Source organism: Rana temporaria, chromosome 2 (genome assembly GCF_905171775.1).
Source record: "Rana temporaria chromosome 2, aRanTem1.1, whole genome shotgun sequence".
In the NCBI taxonomy this organism is placed as follows: Eukaryota; Metazoa; Chordata; class Amphibia; order Anura; family Ranidae; genus Rana; species Rana temporaria.
In genome coordinates this window covers 358472172-358492881 of record NC_053490.1, presented here as the reverse complement: position 1 = coordinate 358492881, position 20710 = coordinate 358472172, and positions in this window count along the sequence as shown.

Genomic DNA, 20710 nt, shown 5'->3' with positions numbered 1-20710 from the left:
GCCTAATAACAATTTTTGATGCAATACTTTGCATGTGGCTCCTTGTTGCGCTCCAATTGCAGATATTGGGAGGGGTTGCAGTGTTATGTTGCGCCTACGGACACATTTTTATGCCCCTGTGTAACAGGGGCGCCTAATAACAATTTTTGATGCAATACTTTGCACGTGGCTCCTTGTTGCGCTCCAATTGCAGATATTGGAGGGGTTGCAGTGTTATGTTGTGCCTACGGACACATTTTTATGCCCCTGTGTAACAGGGGCAACTAATAACAATTTTTGATGCAATACTTTGCACGTGGCTCCTTGTTGCGCTCCAATTGCAGATATTGGGGGGGTTGCAGTGTTATGTTGCGCCTACGGACACATTTTTATGCCCCTGTGTAACAGGGGCGCCTAATAACAATTTTTGATGCAATACTTTGCACATGGCTCTTTGTTGCGCTACAATTACAGTATGTTTGAGGGGTGCCCTTTTTTCTACAATTTTGTTTTCCCAAAAAGATAATGCCACCCCCCCACCACCCCTAAAATAATCGAGATATTGTTCCCACACAGCACGTGCACAAGCAGTATTAAATTACTTTGTTCTTATAATAATTTAATGTTGTGCAGGGACATTTCTAAACACCTGCCACTACTAGAGACACACAGCAGGTGTGATATTTGAAGGAATTTTTCATTTTTTTTTTTCACTTTAAACATCATTAAAATCGCTGCTCCGGAAAAACGGCAGTTTTTAAAATATTTTTTTCAATTGATACATGTTCCCTGGGGCAAGACCCGGGTTCTGAAAGACGTTTACCAACATTAAATTGAATATTGGTCTTTAAAATGATCGTTTTTGAATTCGAACGTTCGAGTCCCATAGACTTCAATGGGGTTCTAAATGTTCGCGCGAACCCGCGGTCTGTTCGAACGTTCTGATGCGAACCGAACCCGGGTATGTTCGGCTCATCCCTAGTTCTAAGCCCTCGACAGGGACCATAGGCCCCCTCGGTATGTTGATGTCCCTTATTAATGCAATTGAGAAACGCAGCTTTTAATCCATCTGGCTCCACTGAGCCATTGTTGTAAAACTGTAACAAGTCCATTTCTGAAATTTGTATCCTAGGGGCAAAAAAAGAGTACTTTAGAGAGTCAAGATAAATGTATCGGAGTATTACTTACAATTTTAATACTGTCTGTAATGTCTTAGATTCTTTACAGTTTTGGGAACCATCCGCTTGGTGTACCCCCTCACAGGTCGCAGATCACACGCTGTGTTCCCAATTCCCTTCTGCTTAGAAAGATTAGTCCGGCAGCGTTTTACGCCCTCGCCAGTCGCGAATGGCCGCCCGCAAACGCCGCGCCCTTTGTGGCGTCAGCGCTCTGGCCCAGATTATGAAGGGCGGGCAGGTGGGGCTGATGAGACGAGCCACCTGTGGGGGGCGGAGCCTAGGCGGAGCCCAGACGGGGCTCTGGCAGATGGAAACGCCTGCTCCCACGCCTCCCAGCAGTTTATCACAGGCCAAGTCACAGGGGTTTGCAGAAACACAAAAAACACTGGAGAAACAGCAGGACGTGTAGACAGGCAGCGCCCGCAGGACCTGGCAGGTCTGGATAGCGCGTCAGCGCTCTGGCCCAGATTATGAAGGGCGGGCAGGTGGGGCTGATGAGACGAGCCACCTGCGGGGGGCGGAGCCTAGGCGGAGCCCAGACGGGGCTCTGGCAGATGGAAACGCCTGCTCCCACGCCTCCCAGCAGTTTATCACAGGCCAAGTCACAGGGGTTTGCAGACACACAAAAAACACTGGAGAAACAGCAGGACGTGTAGACAGGCAGCGCTGACGCAGGTCTGGATTGTCCTATGTCCCACTCAATACCACACCACTATATAAAATGCTGAAACAAAAGACGCAGGTGTGGGGCCACCTCCCATTGGGAGTGATGGGTCGCATGAACCTTGTGAAAATGGTATATTGTACATGATATGGCACTCCCCAGTGTACCTGGTGCTCAGGCATTTCAAAATACTGGGTACCTTCCTTAAACCATTTATCTAGGGTAAAACAAGGCACAAACTCCCGTGACACAGGTTGAAGAACCCGACAGACCTGGTGGGAACGGCGTTACCTGACTTCAATGCATACTATCTTGCTGCACAAAAAGCAAAAAATGGTCTGCTCATGAAGGGGGTAAATCTTCCTGGGGGCAAGTGGTTCACAGGTAATATCAAGGTGTCACTTCAGCAAAAGAAATGCAAATGACCATTGTGGATCTGGGGTTTGTGACTACATTTCAGGAAGGAAGGGGGTCTGGTATGGTCTTGGTGTTTCCCCTCAAGATTCACACCAGACACAAAGGGTCAGGATCTTTCATATCGACAAAGTTGACAAAAAAAGGTTCTCCACTTCCTATGTCCACAATGGACGCAGCCAACACTGGACCCGCTGGTGGCGGTGGCAGGAGGGGCGAGAGGCGAGGGATCACTGACAGACCACCAGTCTCTATTATACCAATACAAAAAGGTTTTGAGTATGGCCTCTGACAGGCTGAGTATTACAACACCACATAGTCATACCTCCCTATTGTATAATGCGGCCCTGCATGAGTTTAGCCTTATTCAGGATAATGGAGTGTGGAGCTCTAGGGGGATGTTCTACTTGTCTCACATCACCCATAACGGGAAACTAAAATCTCTCAATAGTCTCCAAACTGAATTTGGTTTGCCGAATCAGATGTTCTTTTTTTTGTTTACAAACGATTTTATTGTAGAAAAGGTCAAGGTACACAAAAAAGAATAACAATGATGTTACAGAAATATATACAGGTATCACTGATGATTAACATTGAACAGGAAGAAAGGGTTATGATTAGTAGTAGTTAATCTTGGACCAGAAGCGTGGTGTCCCAGAGAGACCATTTTTTTTATACTGGGGCATAGTATCATTCAGCGTATGGTGAATTCTCTCTGAGAGTTTGATATTTGTCATGCGGTTGAGAATCTGTGGCCAGGGTACCAAAGTGGAGCGCCAATTAAAGGCTATGGCCCAATGAATGGAGGAGAGAAATGTGTGGATAAGCCTTGTGCTTGATGTTGGAATATCCTGAATAGGGCAGAATAATAGGCAGATTAGGGGTGTAAGAGGGATACTACGGCCGGCAATTTTGTCAATCACAATGCTGGCCTTGTGCCAGGTGTCTTAAATTGGGACAGTCCCAAAATATATTCAACAGCGTACCATGGGTGGGACATCCCCTGAAGCAGAGTGGAGACAGGGAAGGGTAGAATGAATTGAGTTTAGCTGGCGTAAGATACCATCTATAGAGCAATTTAGTAGCCGATTCTCTGATAGATGTTGTTTTGGTACATCTATGGCGGTTAGTGAAAATGGTATCCCATTGCTCCAGAGTAAATGAATTGTTTAAATCTGATTCTCATTGTAACATGGGATGTGACTTCTCAGGCATGTTTGTTTCGTTCAAGTTTTTGTATATTCTGGAGATCAAGCCCCTATCACGAGGGGAGGAGATACAGATTTGTTCAAATTGAGTAACAGGCTGGCTTCACACTACTACACTACTTTCATCCTACTTTGCTCTGCTACATTGGTCCTACATTTATCCTACATTGGTCCTACATCCATCCTACTTTCATGAACAGGATACTACTTTGGTCCGACTTCAATGATATTCAATGGGCCTGAAGTAGGATCAATGTAGGACCAAAAGTAGTACAGGGAGCATTTTCAAAGTCGGACCGACTTGTGTAGGACGCTACAAGACGCTCTCATAGGGAAACATTGAACACAGAGCAAAGTAGGATGAAAGTAGTGTAGTAGTGTGAACCCAGCCTAAGGGGGGTGAAGTGTAAGTGAGTAGTATTTTTGATAGAATTCCCTAATTTTTGTGTAATTTTCAAATTCTCCAAGAAACAAGTCATTTTTTGTTTGCAGGTTGGAGAAAGAGAGAAATTAGTTAAGGTGAGAGAGCGACTTTAAGTGGGTTAGGTTATGCGACTTCCAAACCGTTAGAAAGTTTAGACTTTGAGTTCTATATAGGGGGGAGAAACGCGGGTCACCCAGGAATGAAGCCAGAGGGGGAGTGTCAGAGGATAGCTTAAACTTTGGGACTTGTCTGAACCATAGTTGGAGAGAGTGGGCGACAATACGGTTTAATGTTCTTATTTTTTGTGGTGGGATGGTTTTGGACCAGAGGAGTCCTTGCAGGTTGTAAGGTAGGATAGATTCCTCCTCAAACTGGAGCCAAGGAATCTGGAGTGAAGGGGCATACCATTGGGCTAGTTGGGTGAACCTGGCAGATAAGTAATAAAGCCACAAATTAGGGATGCCAAGGCCACCTTTTAAGTGAGGTCTAAACATAAGGGAGTAACTAAATCTAGGTTTCTTGTTCTGCCAAATAAATCTGTTAGTCTCTCTTTGAAGTGAATCTAGTGTTTTTTTAGGCAAGATAAGAGGGAGGGTTCTAAAAAAGAATAGAAGCTTAGGTAAAATCATCATCTTAACTGCGACTATTCTGCCCGAGAATGAAATCTGGTATGATGACCAAAGTTTAAGTACATTTTTAATATTGTTAAATAAGGGGGGGATAATTTGCTTGGTATAAAGAGGTATACAGGGGGGTAATCTGGATGCCCAAGTATCCAAACGAATCGGCATGCCAATTAAATGGAAATTTATCCTTAAGCATGGCTATTAAGGTTGAAGGGATATTAATTGGTAAAGCTGAGCACTTCGATAAATTTACACCCAGCCCTGACAGGTCATGGAAGATGTCTAGAGTTTTAGTCAGATTGGGTAGGGAGATAAGAGGGTTGGTAATAAACAGGAGAACATCATCCGCATAAAGACTCAGTTTGTATTCCTTGAGACCTTTAGAGTATCCTTTGATGTCAGTATTGTTTCTGATAGCACAGACAAGGGGCTCAATTGCAAGTGCGAGTAGGGGGGAGAGTGGACAACCCTGTCTTGTGCCTTTCGTCAGGGGAAAAAAGTCAGAGTTGTTGCCTGGGAGTTTGATGCAAGTTTGGGGGTTATGATAGAGGGCCTTATATCCATGAAGGAATTCATTCCTGATACCATATTTGGGGAGTAATGTGTCGAGATATGACCAGCTTACACTGTCAAATGCTTTATGTATATCCAGACTGAGCAAGAGAGTGGATTTGGATTGTAAGTTGGAGTCCTGAATGATATTAGTGGTCAATCGTATGTTGTCGGTTGTTTGTCTGTTAGAAATGAAGCCCGTTTGGTCAGGGTCTACTAATGGGGAGATTACAGCAGACAATCTGTCTGCTAAGATACGGCCAAATATTTTTAAGTCATTGTCAATAACCGATATTGGGCGGTAATTTTGGGGGGTGGAGTGATCTTTATTTGGTTTGGGATCACTGGATGTTAGCCAAAAGCATCTCGGGAGGGAATTGGCCACCCTGTAAAATATTATTAAATAATTTAGTAAGGTGTGGGGCAATGGTAGAGGCAAATTTCTTATAATAATAAGAAGAAAAGCCGTCAGGGCCTGGGGCTGTGGATGTCTTTAACGTACCAATGATTCTGTTCACCTCCATATCCGTGCATGGGGCATTAAGAGAATCAATTTGATCTCTAGTAAGAGTGGGCAATGAAATTTCATTAAGCCAGTCTAGGGAGGATTGTTTGGGAGGTGATTGGGGCGATGAAAGAAGATTTTTATAGAAGTCTGTGAACAGTTTCATGACCTCTTTGGGATGGGACACCATGGCCCAGATTCTCATACATTTACGTTGCTCCTGGGCAGCGTAACGTATGTGATTTACGTTACAGCCTGATTCTCAGAACACTTACCTGTAAACTTGCGGCGGTGTATCGTTAAATCGCTCGGCGCAAGCCCGCCCAATTCAAATGGGGCGGGCACCATTTAAATTAGACGCGCTCCCGCGCCGAGCGTACTGCGCATGCTCCGTCGGGTAAATTACCAGACGTGCATTGCGCTAAATGACGTCGCCCCGACATCATTTGCTTAGACGTTTACGTAAATGGCGTCCAGCGCCATTCACGGACGTCTTACGCAAACGACCAAATTTTTTTTAAATTTGACGCGGGAACAACGGCCATACTTAACATTGATTGCCCCTCCTAATAGCAGGGGCAACCTTACGCGTTGCGTACGCTACAGAAACGACGTAAATTCTCAGCGTCGACCGCGCGTATGTTCGGGAATCTCGCGTAATTCCCTCATTTGCATAGACGACGGGGAAAACGACGATGCGACACCTAGCGGCGGGAAAAAAATTGCTTTTAAGATCTGACAGCGTAACAGCCTTACGCCTGTCAGATCTAATGGGTATCTATGCGTAACTGATTCTAAGAATCAGTCGCATAGATACCCGGGGCCAGATGAGGAGTTACGACGGCGCAAATGGTGTTGCGCCGTCGTAACGCCTTTGAGAATCTGGGCCCATGTTGCCAGCTGAGTTCCTTAGTTTGTATGTGTGTGCGGGTTTCATAGAGTGGTTTAACTTTCTGGCAAACATGGTGGAATAAGAATTGCTGTTGAGGAGGAATCTAGCTTTTGATAGTGTTGAGCAGAATACGCCATATTCGATTTCGCGATATATCACGAATATATAGAAGAATATTTGAGAAATATTCGCCAAAATCGAATATTCGTGATATTTTATTGAATAAACAATATTGCGAAATTTCGCTAATGCGAATGCTAAAATGATTGCGAAATTCTCGTCCGCGCATGCGCAGGCGCGCGAACAACACGCGAAAATGGAGATCATTTCCTGGATCTTTGCCAGTCGAATTTCGGATCGCGATTTTGTGCTGCACTGCGAAGCGAAGATGGTGGAGAGTAACTTTTCATCCAGTGAGGAAAAACTGCTGATTAATGTAAGTAATTTCACCACTGTTTTTTCATTATCTTTAACTGCATTTTAGACTAGTTTAAAAGTTAGGATATAAGATCAGATATTAGTATTTCCCAAACAGTGTGTCTCCAGCTCTTGCAAAACTACAACTCCCAGCATGCCTGGACAGCTGCAGACACCCTGGTTGGTAAATGTGTATTTTGGCACTTTCCTTGCTATTTAGCATAATTAACATGTTGTGGACATAGGACGTATGCGAACGTCCTGACTTCAGGGTCCTTAGGGCCCAAGGACATTCGAATACATATTGCCCTTTAGATGTTGCAGAACTACAACTTCCAGCATGCCTGGGCATGCTGGGACTTCTAGTTTTGCAAGTTCTGCAGGCCCACATTTTTCAGACCACTATTGGATTGGATTGGATTAGAATAAAGCGCTGAATGCGAGTTGTGAAACTCGCGTATAAGCGCTTACCAACAAGCTGGGGGTATCCAGTTCCCAAGAGCAAAAAGAAGAAACTAGGACATCTAAATAAAAGAGGGGAACAGACAATAAATAAACAGAAATATAAAAAGAAGGGGGGGGGTGTCAGGGCACAAAAAGCCTATCCCTACTCCCTGACTATGGACCGCAGCCTGGGATTAAGGCAGCGTCCTGCTAAGGGCTTGGAAGGCCAAGTCTCTATCTGTAGGCTTGTGAAAAAAGAATTGTTTTCAAGCCCTTACGGAAGGCCATCAAGGAGGAGGATGCTCGGAGCTGATGAGGGAGCTGGTTCCAAAGAGAGTTCCCCATTGTTTGGAGCCGGCGGCCACCTTTTGAAGCTGATCGACTCGATTGAATAATTGCTAACAGGGCGTCAGTAGAGCGAAGCTCTCTGGGTGGACAGTAGTGTTGTGTCATATTCGATAAGTACATTGGACCTAGTTGCCAATAGGCCCGAAAAACCAGACAGAGTGCCTTGAACTCAACCCGTTTTGCTATCGGGAGCCAGTGTAGATTCTTAAGCACCGGGGAGATGTGATTCCGCCTTGGGCAGTTTGTGACTAGTCTTGCAGCATGATTCTGTGTAATCTGCAATCGTTTTATCCACTTCTGTGGGAGCCCTAGAAAGAAAACATTAGAACAATCTAACCTAGAGTGGATAAGTCCATGAACTAAGATCATACAGTTGTGCTGAGTGAAAAGATTCTTAATTTTCCGTAATAATTGCAGATGATAGTTGGCTGATTTTATGCAATATTTTGCATGAGGTACGAAGCTTAGTTCAGCATCAAAAATTATACCCAGATTTTTTACCTGCTTAGCTGGAGTTGGGGCAGGGCCAAACGAGGATGGCCAGGCAGGTAAAAAGGTAGAGTTGGCCTGTGGGCCGATCGACAAAAGCTCAGTTTTTCACTATACACGGGTCTCTAAACTGTGGCACTCTAGATGCAGCAAAAGTAAAATTCTTAGCATGCACTGACAGACCATGCCTGATGGGAGTAGTAGTTGTGCAACAGCTGAAGGCGCACTGGTCTTGAAACCCTGAGTTAGGTAACAAACTTGCAGTGTTTTGCAACCATTGTGCCTCCAGCTGTTGCAAAACTACAACTCCCTGCATGCAACTGGCTGCAATAAACCCCCCCTCTCCCCCAATGTGAATGTACAGGGTACATTCACATGGGCTGGGGCTTACAGTCTGCTTCTAGCTGAAGCAAATTTGGCGCTGCAGCTCAAACCCTCAGCGGGAAACTACTGTGAACCCCACGCCCCTCTGACTGTACCATAAAAACACTACACCACACTAAATAAAAATTAAAAAACACAACATATACACATACCCCTACATAGCCACCCTCCCCTCCACAATAAAAAAAAAACATCTGGTACGGCACTGTTTCCTAAACGGAGCCTACAGCTGTTGCAAAACAACTCCCCAGTATTACCGGACAGCCATTAACTGTCCAGGCATGCTGGGAGTTAAAGTATAATTGTTGTACAGCTGGTGACGGTGAGCTACATGGTGTATCAGAGCATGCTGGTAGTTGTAGTTTTTAAATAACATCAACTCCATTATTTATTCAAAATTAATTCATCAAAAAGTCAAAAGAAACAAACATATTATTGTTCCTAAATAAAGATAGGGATGAAAAAAAATAATCTATTGTACAGGCCCAGTATAAGGGCCAAAAAATAATTATAGCGTTCAGATGAATAGCAACTCATTTCTCCCCTATACGTGTATCCTGTGTTGTTGTTACTCATATATACATAATTATGCAAATGATAATGGCTGCTATATTTATGCAAAAAAGGTAGCGACCAAAATGGCAAGATATAAAATCTGTCATGTTACCCCTGTCATTGATTAATAAGGCGAGAATGCTTCCAATTGATGAATACCATACATTTACATCATATATCCATAAGGGTTTAAATAAAAGTATTATAATATACTTTGTTCTTCATCTTGCAGAGGTTCCTGCAACAGGGATACGACCAGATCCGCAGGCAGCAGAAAAAAAAATAGTCAGCTCCCTAATGCGTGAGTTACACAATGTGCATGGCGGCACACATGACCGCATGCCCATCTTAAAAAAGTGGTTGGACCTAAAGAGGCGCCACATGGGCCAGGTCACAAAGATCCGGGATGAATTCTATCCAGGTAAGTTATTGGTGACAGTTATGTAAGGTCATATGTAATTAACCTTAGGGCAGATGTTGTTAACCCAGACGCCATGTTGTGGTAACATATATCACCACCCAAGGTATTCATAGTACTGTTGAAAAAAGACATGGGACAGCAGACAGGAACACTTATTAACTATAATTAAACTAAATAAACAAGACACCCCATTAATGTACTAATACTGGCCGAGGCTGCTTTATTATTGGATTTCAGACATATATTTTAAATAAATACTTTAATAACTTAAAAAACAGACTAGTCACTACGGCTCAGGCTGTACCTAAATATATTCCAACTTTAGAAATTTATCCAACAACAACTAAACTAAACAGATTTGTCACCCTTTGTATAATTAAATTTTTTTTATTATTTTTTTTTTAAAAAACAAAGGTGACCATCCCACATAATTAGCAGCCGCGACAAAAAGAAAAGAAAAAAGGGGGGGGAGGGGAACACCACAGTCCCATCTACTGAGGCGACTGAGAGCAAGGCTGACGGAAACCCTACTTATATACCCCTAACTAACACTGGATTTTTCCTGAACCAACTGGTAGCAGGCCCACAGGCCTAAAAAGTGCAGGAAAAGCACGTGTAGGCCGCGTGATCACCTCGTGTTCACCAAAAAACATGAAAAACACGTTTTCCAGCTAACTAGGCCACGCGAGGACCAGCTTACACCTAAAGAGCCCTATTAGGTTCCCAAAAGGGGAACTTGAAACCGTCACTACTAATTTTATTAAGTCCTGCCGCTTTCCCATGAGAAAAGGGGGAATTGAAACCTTCTCCCCCTTTTCTATCATTATTCCATCAAGTTAAACCATGGAATTAAAGTGGTGGTGTGGTGGGTTAAAGGGGAAGGGGTGGTATTTTATAACTCAACTAGCTGAATACCCGGCGTTGCCCGGTCTTCCTATCTTAACCTTTTGGGTAGGAAAATGAAGAGACCACAGTCCCATATACTTGCATGGGACATGAAACAAAAACCCATCTTTTATATAAGGGTGTAGGTAAGGGTTAATTTAACTGTCATATATTTTTATTTGGCATATAAGTAATATGTGTACCAGGTATTATTGAAATATCTCCAGGCGTACAGAAGTTATGTGGGAACATACATTTCCCATTGATTTGCATGGGACTTTAAACAAAAACCCTGACCCTCACAAATGGGGGTAGTTAAGGGATAAATTAACTATCCTATAGTTTAAGTGGACATATAAGTAACATGTGACCAATTGTTATCAAAATATCTACAGCCGTTATGAAGTAACATGTATTTCCCATAGAGTTGAATGGGACTTTAAAGAAAAACCCCGACCATGGCAAATGGGGGTGGGTAAGGGTTAAACCACCTATACTATGTTTGTTGCTGACATATAAGTAACATGTGTGCCAAGTTTCATGTTAATATCTTTAGCCGTTTGGACGTGATGCTGGAACATACATACATACATACATACATACATACACACACACGTTGAGTTTTATATATATAGATTACCACTAAATTCCTGTGGTAGGCGTGGGGTTAACATAGTAATCCTGTGTACTCCATCAGGCCCTTTTTTTAACATGAGATTGTCTGAACAAAACAAAGGAAACAAAAACAGCTCATTTTACCATGGTGGCAGCCCAGCTCACACTCAGTCCCCTGTAGTGCCCGCAAGACCCTTTAATATAACATTATCCCATTGGTTAACTGTGTATATAAATTAATTTTTTATTCATATACAATATAGCAGAGTACACATAATTTGCATACGTTATTAGATTTTTTTTTACATATATGAACATTGTGTTATTATAGGAGCTCCTCTACCATCTGTGCGCACCAAGCACATAAGGCGACAGGCCGCAGAGGAGGAGGATGAAGAGGAGGAGCAGGAGGAGCAGGAGGAGGATGCAGAGGAGGAGAGGGATGAGGAGCAGCCAGGGCCCTCCCAGTCGCCACCCCCAGCTCCTGTTGAGGAGCAAGAGGAGGAGCTGCAACCCCCCCCCAAACTTCTGGTGGTGTATCGGGTGAAGGAGAAGAGGAGCAGGAGGATGAGACGGTTCCTGTGAGCCTCAGTCAGGAGGGTAAATATGTGCACAAAGATTAATAACATTTCAACAATAAGATGTAGATATAAAAATGGACAGCATTTAAAGCGCACCCGTCAGATTTCAGAACAATAATATGGTATTTATGATAGAAGTATATGTGCTAGACACATAACAATTGTGTATACATGATAATGATTGTTTAATAAGCAACATACATATTTTATTTATTTGGTAATGGTCTTTGAAATCCAAATGTTTTTTTCTTATATCCTAACAGCTTTGAAAAAGATGATAAAACAAAGTGTCATCCAGAGCACCCAAGACAAAATTCTCGCAAATCAGTGGAAAATGTGGTTTCCGGACCTCCAAAATCAACAGCTGGAGCAACAGCAGAGAAAGAATTTTGCTGAGATGGCAGAGCTTCAGAAGCTCATGCAGAATTACATTTGATTTTTTTTTCTTTTAATAAAAAATGTTTTTTTTTTAAATGTTTCCTTTCTTATTGAGATGGGTAGGTTTTTCAACACATCTAACTTCACATCTAACACATCAACATCAACACATCTAACTTCATAATAACCAAAAACATTTTATACTATTATTTTATTTAACACAAACCTAAGACAAACTAAAATACACGGACACAGACACGACTAACACAAACTAAACTGTTGAAAAATGAATATAAAGCAACAATATATATATAGATATAGAGAGAGAGAGTGAGAAAGAGAGAGAGAGTGCAGATTTCCTCTTGCAGACAGGCTAATGGTTGCAGTATAAAGGCCGCAAACCAGGGTTTAACATAAAGTTCAGTGTTTTAGTCACACTTGCTGTTACGATCCGGTCTGGTAGCTTGTAGCGGAGGCTGTTGGTGGATCCGCTGTGCCAGAGAGGTCATGAAGCATTACTCAGCATGAAGGCAGCAGCAGTAGTATTAAAATATAATGTAATTATCACACAGGCAACATTTACAAGCAGTAGTGGTAATAATACTAGATAGCATCTAAACACTTGGGCAATACTTTACAGCAGCAGTAGTGGTAATAGTAGTATATAGTGCCAAATAACTTGTGACATAGGTGTCTGAGCAGCAGCAGCAGTAGTAGTAATAGTAGACAATATAGTGTTTTATCACTCGGGAAAGAGGTGCCATGATGAACAGCAGCAGCAGTGGTAATAGTAGTATAGAGTGGCAAATAACTCGTGACATCGGTGTCGTGAGCAGCAGCAGTAGTAGTAATATTAGACAATATAGTGTCAAATCACTCGGGCAAGAGGTACCATGATGAACAGTAGCAGCAGCAGTGGTAATAGTAGTATAGAGTGGCAAATAACTCGTGACATAGGTGTCGTGACTGAGCAGCAGCAGTAGTAGACAATATAGTGTCAAATCACTGGGACAAGAGGTGCCATGATGAACAGCAGCAGTGGTAATAGTAGTATAGAGTGGCAAATAACTTGTGACATAGGTGTCGTGACTGAGCAGCAGCAGTAGTAGTAGTACAATATAGTGTCAAATCACTGGGACAAGAGGTGCCATGATGAGCAGCAGCAGCAGTAGTGGTAATAGTAGTATAGAGTGGCAAATAACTTGTGACATAGGTGTCGTGAGGCAGCAGTAGTAGTAGTAATATTAGACAATATAGTGTCAAATCACTCGGGCAAGAGGTGCCATGATGAGCAGCAGTGGTAAGAGTAATAAAAATGGCAAATCACTCGGGCAAGAGGTGCGATCATAAGCAGCAGCAGCAGCGGTAAGAGTAATAAAAATGGCAAATAGCTCGGGCAAGAGGTGCCATCAGCAGCAGCAGTAGTAATAGAAAGTGGCAAATCTCTCGGACAAAAGGTGACAGCAGCAGTATGAGTAATATATCGGTACATAATCACTCAGCCTTTTGGCATTAGCAGTAGGAGCCCATATGGTGGCAAAATTACAAAAGCTTGAAGTTGCAGTAGCATGGTGATTAAATTTGAAAAGCAGAATAACACAGGCCTTAAGTAGCTGTAGCCTGACTATACCATAGTGCCTCATAATTTAAAAGTTTGATCAACCTTATTTCTATGCTATACGTGACTTTATAAATTCATGATGAGCAATTACTTTTCAAAATAATGTGGCAGCAGCATCAGGACTCCTTATAGTGGCTTAATGACACAGCATGGAAATATTTATGCCCTTAACACTACCTGCCCACTATGAGTTTCAAAGGTATACAGTGAGGAAAATAAGTATTTGAACACCCTGCTATTTTGCAAGTTCTCCCACTTGGAAATCATGGAGGGGTCTGAAATTGTCATCGTAGGTGCATGTCCACTGTGAGAGACATAATCAAAACATTTTTTTTCCAGAAATCACAATTTATGATTTTTTAACTATTTATTTTTATGATACAGCTGCAAATAAGTATTTGAACACCTGTCTATCAGCTAGAATTCTGACCCTCAAAGACCTGTTAGTCTGCCTTTAAAATGTCCACCTCCACTCCATTTATTATCATAAATTAGATGCACCTGTTTGAGGTCATTAGCTGCATAAAGACACCTGTCCACCCCATACAATCAGTAAGAATCCAACTACTAACATGGCCAAGACCAAAGAGCTGTCCAAAGACACTAGAGACAAAATTGTACACCTCCACAAGGCTGGAAAGGGCTACGGGGAAATTGCCAAGCAGCTTGGTGAAAAAAGGTCCACTGTTGGAGCAATCATTAGAAAATGGAAGAAGCTAAACATGACTGTCAATCTCCCTCGGACTGGGGCTCCATGCAAAATCTCACCTCGTGGGGTCTCAATGATCCTAAGAAAGGTGAGAAATCAGCCCAGGACTACACGGGAGGAGCTGGTCAATGACCTGAAAAGAGCTGGGACCACCGTTTCCAAGGTTACTGTTGGTAATACACTAAGACGTCATGGTTTGAAATCATGCATGGCACGGAAGGTTCCCCTGCTTAAACCAGCACATGTCAAGGCCCGTCTTAAGTTTGCCAATGACCATTTGGATGATCCAGAGGAGTCATAGGAGAAAGTCATGTGGTCAGATGAGACCAAAATAGAACTTTTTGGTCATAATTCCACTAACCGTGTTTGGAGGAAGAAGAATGATGAGTACCATCCCAAGAACACCATCCCTACTGTGAAGCATGGGGGTGGTAGCATCATGCTTTGGGGTGTTTTTCTGCACATGGGACAGGGCAACTGCACTGTATTAAGGAGAGGATGACCGGGGCCATGTATTGCGAGATTTTGGGCAACAACCTCCTTCCCTCAGTTAGAGCTTTGAAGATGGGTCGAGGCTGGGTCTTCCAACATGACAATGACCCGAAGCACACAGCCAGGATAACCAAGGAGTGGCTCTGTAAGAAGCATATCAAGGTTCTGGCGTGGCCTAGCCAGTCTCCAGACCTAAACCCAATAGAGAATCTTTGGGGGGAGCTCAAACTCTGTGTTTCTCAGCGACAGCCCAGAAACCTGACTGATCTAGAGAAGATCTGTGTGGAGGAGTGGGCCAAAATCCCTCCTCCTGTGTGTGCAAACCTGGTGAAAAACTACAAGAAACGTTTGACCTCTGTAATTGCAAACAAAGGCTACTGTACCAAATATTAACATTGATTTTCTCAGGTGTTCAAATACTTATTTTCATCACTGTAAATACATCAGGGAATGAATAGGGATCCTTCAGCGCCCTGAACCGACGGCGGGTGCCAGAAAGTCACCGCTGATCCAGGACTCATTCATCTTGATGAATGTGAGTCTGTCCACGGAGTCTGTGGACAGACGGGTCCTCTTGTCCGTGACCACCCCACCTGCCGCGCTGAATGTCCGCTCAGATAGTACGCTGGAGGGGGGCAAGACAATAACTCCAGCGCATACTGAGCGAGCTCGCGGCAGGTGTCCAATCTGGCAACCCAGTACTCCATGGGGTCGTCGGTGCTCATACTGTCAGAAGCACCGACGGACGCCATGTAGTCTGCCACCATGTGGGCCAGCCGCTGGTGGTGACTGCTGCTGCTGCTGCTGGTACTGGGTCGCTCAGATTGGAAGAACATCCTCATCTCACCCATTAGGTCCCCTGCTCGGCTGCTGCTGCTGCTGGGTGCAGCCACCTGCTGGGTGAGATGAGGGGGGACAACTGGAGGCCGGGGAGTTGCCTGCTCCAACCGGCTGACTATGCGTGCCTGCAGTTCCTCCATCCGGCGCTGCCTCCGGCTGGCTGGGAGGAACTGCTCCAGTTTCCCCTTGCACCTTGGATCTAAAAGGGTGGCCATCCAAAATTCATCCCTCTCCTTGATAGTCTGAACCCGGGGGTCCCTCCTGAGGCATCTCAGCATGTGGGCAGCCATGGGGAAGAGCACAGCTCGCTGTGACTCCTCATGGCTGCCCGGGTCCATGACGTCCGACTCTTCATGCTGGAGGCGCTGCTGCTCGCACTCAGAGATGCCCAACCCCTGGACTATCGGTGCCCCCAACACCGGCTCTCCCTCCTGACCAGGCCCTGACTCCAGGACGACACCAGTAACCTCCTCATCATCATCATCCTCCTCCTCGTCGTCCTGGGCCTGGTCTTGGTGGAGCAGTGTTGCCTCCTCCTGCTCCACCAAGGCACTCTCCCCAGCTTCGAGCAGGCGATCTAGTGCCCTGTCCAGCAGGAACACTATAGGGAGCACGTCATTGAGGCCGACATGCTCCCTGCTCACCATCTTGGTCGCCTGCTCGAAAGGGGCCAACACATGGCAGACCTGGTGTATCTGCCCCCACACCGCACTGGTGATGTACGGGAGGGTTTGTGATGGCCCGGCAGTGCCTTGATCCAGCAGGTATTCCTTCACCGCCCTTCGCTGCTCCCACAACCTCTCCAGCATGTGGAGGGTGGAGTTCCACCGCGTCACACTGTCCACAATCAGCCTGTGAAGGGGCAGGCTGTTGTCCCGCTGCAACTTGGACAGGGACGCGGTAGCGGTTGGGGAGCGCCTGAAGTGGCTGGCAATCCTACGCACCCTTAGCACAATGTCACTCAACCCGGGATAGGTGCGCAGGAACTTCTGCACCACAAGGTTGAGGACATGTGCCAGACAGGGCACGTGGGTCAGACTGCTAGCCTGGAGGGCGGAGAGTAGGTTGCTGCCGTTGTCACAGACAACCATACCTGCCTGGAGTTTTCGGGGTGTCAGCCACTTCTGGACCTGAGCCTGAAGTGCGGTCAGCACTTCTTGTCCAGTGTGTCTCCGGTCCCCTAAACTAACAAGCTGGAGCACGGCCTGACAGCGCACGTGCCCCACACTTGAGTAGCTACGGGGGCACTTGCTGGGAGGCTCAGCAGCTGTGGAGACAGTGGATTGACGGAGACCAGCAGTTCTCCCCTGGACACCCCGGGCGGCACCACAAAATCTGATGCCGCCGATCCCTCCCCGGCGCCTCGGAGGGAAACCCAATGGGCCGTGAAACTGATGTACCGGCCCTGCCCATGCCTGCTGGTCCAGCCATCCATTGTGAGATGCACCCTGTCGCTGACAGCGTGATCCAGCGACAGGGTTACATTCTGCACAATGTGCTGGTGTAGGGCAGGGACACCAGTCCTGTCAAAGAAATGGCGGCTGGGGACACGCCATTGGGGTTGGGCCTGCTCCAACATCTGCCTGAAGGGGTTGCAGTCAACGACGTTGAAGGGCAGCAGATGTTGGGCAATAACCCTTGCCAGGAGCCCATTGAGGGAACACACACGTCGGTCTCCAGGGTGGAAGGGAGTGGTGCGTTCAAAGGCGTCGGAAAGCGACGCCTGGCGCCAGACGGCAGTGCAGGACACAGATGAGGAGGGTGCTGTGGAAGTAGAGGTCTGGCTGCCGGTATCAGTACCTCTACTAGAGGGAGCGGGGGGGCATGACCTGCTGGGAACAGATGAAGCTGTGGCAGGGGCTGCTGTACCCTGCTCACTTGTGGTGGTGGCGCTGCTACCACCACCACGCTTCATCTGGTCATACTCCCGCCAGTGATTTATTCTCAGGTGCTGGTTCAGGGCTGTGGTACTCACCCGAGCCAAGCACTTCGCTCTCTTCACCCTGGCACGACAGATCTGGCAGATGGCCACGGTAGGGTTATCTGCTATCAGGGTGAAGTAGGCCCAGACAGGTGACTTCAGCGCCGCCCTCCTGTCAGATGGGGTGACACTGACTTGCACCTGCTGGGACTTGGTGCGCACAGGTGGAGCTGCCTGCTGCTGCTGCTGACACCTCCTGCTGCCATCACCAGTGGAGACCCTGACGCTGGTCTCCCTGGTGACCTGGCGCACCGTTTCCCCAGGGTGCCTACCTTCCTCGTTGTCACTGCTGCTGTGAACTGACAAGGCACTGGCAGGTGGCACCCATGTTGTGTCACCATCGTCTTCGCCCCCAGATATGTCAGACCCAGGGCTGAAATGTGGTGGTCTGAGGGAACCAGCTGACATGGAGCCGCTAGCCTGGCTCCGCTGTTCCCTCACCGACGCCTGGGTCTGACTAGGTGCGGGTGTTTCCTGCACAAAAACCAGCACCACTTGGAAGGGATGTCTCTGGGATACTGACAGCAGGTACCCCATCCTCCTCCTCCATCATCCCTTCAAAAAGGTCCTGACCATCAGGACAGAACTGGATGTCTGCCTGATGCATGGCCTCCCCCAAGATATCCCTCTCACTGTCGCTGTCAAACAGTAAGAGGCTGGACTCTTGGGGGCTGGGGGTGGGTACTAAAGGCACCGGTGTACTGGTGGTTCTACTGGGAGTCGGGACTGACGACTCAGTGGCACTGCTGTGCCCCATATAGTCCACCACTACTGGAGCCTGAGAAGGCAATATCGGGCGGCTGCCCGATGGAAAAAACTCACGGATAAGGCGGACTCCCCACCTGATCCTCTACCACTAGTAGGGGCGCGAGAGGTACCCCGTGCTGGCAGCGACCCAGCACTGGGAGTAACTCCCCTACCCCTGCTGCCACGGCCACGGCCACGTATGCTGCTCATACTTGCTGATGTGGGGGGGGGGGGTAAACTTTATTGGGGGGGGAAATGTGAGGAAGGATTTTTTTTTTGTTTTCAAAAAGACAGGCACGCAGACAAAGACGTAGACAGACAGCTACTAAACTATAATAAAACTAGTACACCTAATTTTTTTTTTTTTTTTACACTGACTGACAAGGACAAAGACAAGGACTACAAAAAATAAAAAAAATATGCACTAAACAAACACTAACTACTTACACAAATGTATATGACTATAAACTAAAGCTAAATTTTTTTTTTTTTTTTTTTACACAAAACACAGACACTAAACACACACTAAACTAAGCTACCTTAAAGAAATGTACACTTACACAATGTACACTTACACTAACTACACAGAAATCTATCTAACACTAAGCTACACTAACCTGGACAAAACAACACAAATCTTAGCTTTTAAAAAAGCTGTTGGGTCTTTTGCTTTGAAAAAAGCAGTTTCGAATCAGGAGAATATGAACTGAAATCAGTATAGCAAGGAAGCACAATGCTGATGCTGTAAGCTGTAAGATCACACAGAAACACTCCACTCTCTCTAGCCACCTTGTGAATGTGCACTGAAATACTGCTGGGAGTGATCTTATATAATGGTCGTGCAGGCAGATTCCTATTGGTTGCTATGGAGGTTGCTAACCTCTGACAAGTGTGGTAGGAGAACTCTGATATTGAATATTCGGCAATATAAAATGATCGCTTCAGCTACTCGGCCCAGGGTCTCTAATCATACCAGCAATGCTTTTAGACGTCGATGGAGATCACTAGGATGTGATCTGTTTTAAAAATAAAATTGAAAAAATACGAATATTCGGAATAGCGAATATTGGACGCGAAATTCGAGATATTCGCGAATACTCGAATATGCCATATTCGAGCCGAATATTCGCAATACGAATATTCTTGAGCAACACTAGCTTTTGACCATCTGAGAGCTTTTTCGGTGTCATTTGTTAATAAGGTGTCTAAGGAAGTGCCTTTCTCTTGGATCTGTTTAAGGAGATCATGAGAAGGATTTTGGTTGTGTCTGTGATATAAGTGGTCTAATTCTTTCGTGAGGGATCTAATATCTGCAAGCTTGGCCTTATTTTTGATAGAGGCAAAGTTTATCAAGTGACCTCTCATTACTGCTTTATGTGCCATCCATATAGTTGCAGGAGACAAGTCGGGTGTTACATTGTGCGTAAAATATTGCTCAAGATGAGATAGAATTTGTTGTTTGCTAGATAGATCTGTGAGTAGGGAATCATTCATTCTCCAAGAGTGTGTTGTGTTGGCTAGACCTATGTGAGAAGTATTAAAGGAGACTATGGGGCTGATTTACCAAAGCCTTTACTCCATGACTCGTGGAGTAAAAGCAGGAGTAGCAGCCGTTTGGTCATTGTGACGGTATTGGTATGATATCCCCGTCAAAGATTCCCTTCTTCCATAAGAACGTCACCCAATATTCCACTAGGAGGAATATTCCTGAGATCGCCCATTAAGCCACACATTAGTCCAGGCTTACTGCTAGAACAAGACAGAGTTTAATGTTATATCACACAGCTTATATGTCATTTCCAAAACTGTTACAATGACAAATCTCCGCCCCCCTCTTACACAGTGGGGGGTCTTCAATACAGCTCCTTTGAAATAAAGATATTTCTTTGAACTAATCAGTATCTAGCCGGTTCGGCACCGCATATAGAGAGATAATTACCACAATGAAGCAATCAGCATAATTAACATGAGCCACTTATCTAATCACAGTAACCACTAAACACAGGGCTAGAACAATTAACATTTGAAACAGGACTAGCTGCAGAAGGGTAAATACCATTAACAGCCTTAAACAAGCAGGGAGTATTAAACTGAAGCATATAGGTAAAAAGTCCTTCACAGTCATTTACTAAAGAAATACGCTGCTAGTGCAGTGTATTTCAATAGTTACTAATGTGCTCCGTGCGCCCAGGAGAGGGTGCATTGTGCACCTGATAGACCTGGCGCACGGCACATTGAAATGTAAATTGCGGGGGTTTGGGCGGGAGTTTATTAGGGGGGAGGTGGGGTGATGCAGGGGAAGTGAAGTGACATGTGTTTGAATGTGTTTGGCGGGCCGAATTGAAAGGGAAAGTGTTTTTT